We start from the raw sequence: 3159 nt of genomic DNA, 5'->3' as shown, positions 1-3159 counted from the left end.
GGGTCAAACTCGTACCCACGTACGCTCGTATCTTTCTGTCTGTCTGGTGAGCTCATCGTGCTCGATGCTTAGTATCACGGAAAAAGGAATCGTAATAATAATAATAGAACAAATGATGAAGAAGCTTTTTCACTTTACTACTAGTAAACTCAAAAGGTCTTCTTGGTATGAATCCCACACAAAAGCCTTCACCGGTAGCTCTCCTCCTCTCTCAAATTGAAAGGATAGTGTTGTAAGCGCGGAACTTAATTAGTAATTGGTTTAGTCAGCATGTCAGTAATATTTGTATTGTGACCGTGTCGAAGATGTCTGATACTGAAGTCATGCATATCTTCTTGTTAATTAGGGACATAAAAATCCTTTGTTGTTACGTTCCACAACGGGAAAGTCTCTGTAAGAATCCTGTGCACCCTTTTGTCTCGTTGAAGAAGCTTGGTAAACGCTGCCTGTAAACGCCAACTCTGCTGTGTTCATTTAGTCTCCTACAGGGTGTTCACACAGCTTGGAATTTATTTATGTCAGTTTCTAAAAAATACCTGCATCCAGATTTCCACAGACTGAAAGGGAGAGACTAGTGGTTCAGTTGTTGGTCGGGAGTTTGGCCCCCAGGCAAGAGGTTCAGGGTTTGAATCCCAGTGTCCACAGACTAGCTTATTGAGCAAAATGCCAATATCAAATCTGCTTATTGATGCATCTTAATAAAAAAAGTATGCTAAATGACTAAATAATACAATAAGAATAGTACTATTATGAGAGCCTGAAACTGGGCCCAGGTTACTGTGGGATAATGTATTCTTTATAAACCTGAATGAAGCGCTTGAAATAGTCTTTGAGCAGAGACTTTTATCCAAAAGGACTTCCAGTGAATATTCATATTTAATGATTGAGGAGGGTTAGGCCTTCTGCTCAGGGATGCCTACATGTAGGCCGACAACATTGGGACTCGAACCTTTCACATTATGGCTGGGAGTCAAACAAGGTGACCACTATGATTATGCTTGAGATGTTTGTAAGACATGTCCCAAATATTTTTCTTATTTCAAAATATCGTGAATCACCACCTTCATCGCTTCCCGTGGCCCCCCCCCCCCTCTCACACACAGCCACACCCGTACAGCCACACCCGGGTCATTTCCCAAACACACAGAGAGACGGGTACGGGTGGGACAGGGAAGATCCCAGAGAGAGAGAGAGAGAGAGAGAGAGAGGGGGGGGGGGAGAGAGAGAGAGAGAGGGAATCTCTCTCTCTCTCCTTTTATTTGTCATTGTACAGTGTACAACGAAATTGTTGCAGCAGCATCCAAGTATACACACAACATATACATAGTAAAACAGAGTAAGGCAGAAGTGCAATGTACGCATAAAAATATAAAAAATAGATAATAGAGAGAGAGAGAGAGATGGGGCCTGAGCAGTCCCACCTCTATTCAGAGACAGATAAAAAAAATGTGTGCTGGGAAAAAGTGTGTTAAGAGCTCGACTGGGGCGATGCTGAAACTTGTCCCGGTCGCTTTGCCTGAATGCCAAGTGTGTGATTCTGAACACAAAGTGTCTGCAGCCTATCAGAGCTGTTCAGTCATGTCTCAGGTATTTTGTAATTGGGCCAAAACATATCAAGGACCTGAATTCAACCCAATCCAGCGAGGACGCATAGGGGGGAAAGCGAAAACCCTGATCCAAAGGTCTCTCCTCCGCCTTGTTTTCATATTTAGAAAGATAAAAATACAGTTATTGTTGTTATTATTATTATTATTTTGTGGCCATGGCTGCTTGAGAGAGAGCTGAAGAGAGCTGAAGATCAAGAACACACAAAGCTGAGCGTAGCTCGTCTCAGAAGTCATGAGCTTCCTCCACAACTGAGCACATAGGGCTCTCCCGCCCGTTAAATAACTCAGGAAACCGCGTCCAGTCCTTCATTGTGCCGGCACCATCTCCAGAGGACCCACACGGGGCCGTAACACAGAGCAACAAGCCTGCTGCTTCCTGCAGAGAGCTTTTTTTTACGACCATCAAACCAGAAGGAAACGCGTTAGTGTCTTACCATGCTGTCCCAACACCGCCCCCTTGTGGATGCGTTTTGTTAGGTCCATTTTGATGAACCTTACAAATTAAAGACCGGGTAAACCAAATTCAGTATTTTTCTTCTTATCATATTAATTAGGCCTTAAATGTGTCCCTCAAAACATGTAAAAAATATTTTTCCCATTCATCATTTCCTTGAGGAGCTAGGCCTCAGAGAATGTTCTGTGTGCAGGTTTAAAATGGGCGGGTCTACATCGAGGACCGCGTTACGTAAAGCGGTCCTACTCACATAAACCCGCCCCCTGCTGCCCTCTAGGTATAAATACATTAACCGCGCACTAGCATTCTGTGGTTTCACCCGTCTATGGTTTTACCGCTCACGAGTCTGATTTGAATTGTCAGTTTGCAGCTAGCTTGCCCGTTGGACCTCTCCGGTGATGGGCGTGGTTTCCTGGCCTGCAGCGCACACGCCCCCACCGTCCTGAGCCAGGGATTACTGCTCATTTTTCATCAACTTTGAAGCATAATTTTATATACTTCGCGATTTTTTTAGTCCTTCAAATTTGGCAGGGTGGTTAATAATATATTTTCCTGTGGTATTATAAACTCAAAACCCATAATTATTTTTGGTTTACCCGGTCTTTAAGTGTTTTTTTTTGTTTTTTTGTTTGTTTCATTTTTTTTGTTTTTCTCTCTCTCTCTCTCTCTCCCCTCTCTCTCTCTCTCTCTCTCTCTCTCTCTCTCTCTCCCTTCTCTCTCCCCTCCCTCTCCCTCTCCCCCTCTCTCCCATCCCTCCCTCCCTCTCCTCTCTCTCTCTCCTCTCTCTCCCCCTCCCTCTCTCTCCCTCCCCTCTCCCTCCTCTCTCTCCTCTCTCCCTCTCTCTACCTCTCCCCTCTCCTCCCTCTCTCCCCCTCTCTCTCGCTCCCCTCTCTCTCCCTCTCTCTCCCTATCTCCCCCTCTCTCTCCCCTCTCCCTCCCTCTCTCCCCCTCTCTCTCGCTCCCCTCTCTCTCCCTCTCTCTCCCTATCTCCCCTCTCTCTCCCTCTCTCTCCCCCCCCCTCTCCCTCTCTCTCCCTCCCTCTCCCCCCCCTCTCTCCCCCTCTCCCTCTCTCTCTCCTTCCCTCTCTCCCCCCCTCTC

This window comes from Micromesistius poutassou (genome assembly GCF_964030765.1).
Source record: "Micromesistius poutassou genome assembly, chromosome: 10".
NCBI lineage: Eukaryota > Metazoa > Chordata > Actinopteri > Gadiformes > Gadidae > Micromesistius > Micromesistius poutassou.
This window is presented reverse-complemented; position numbering follows the sequence as displayed.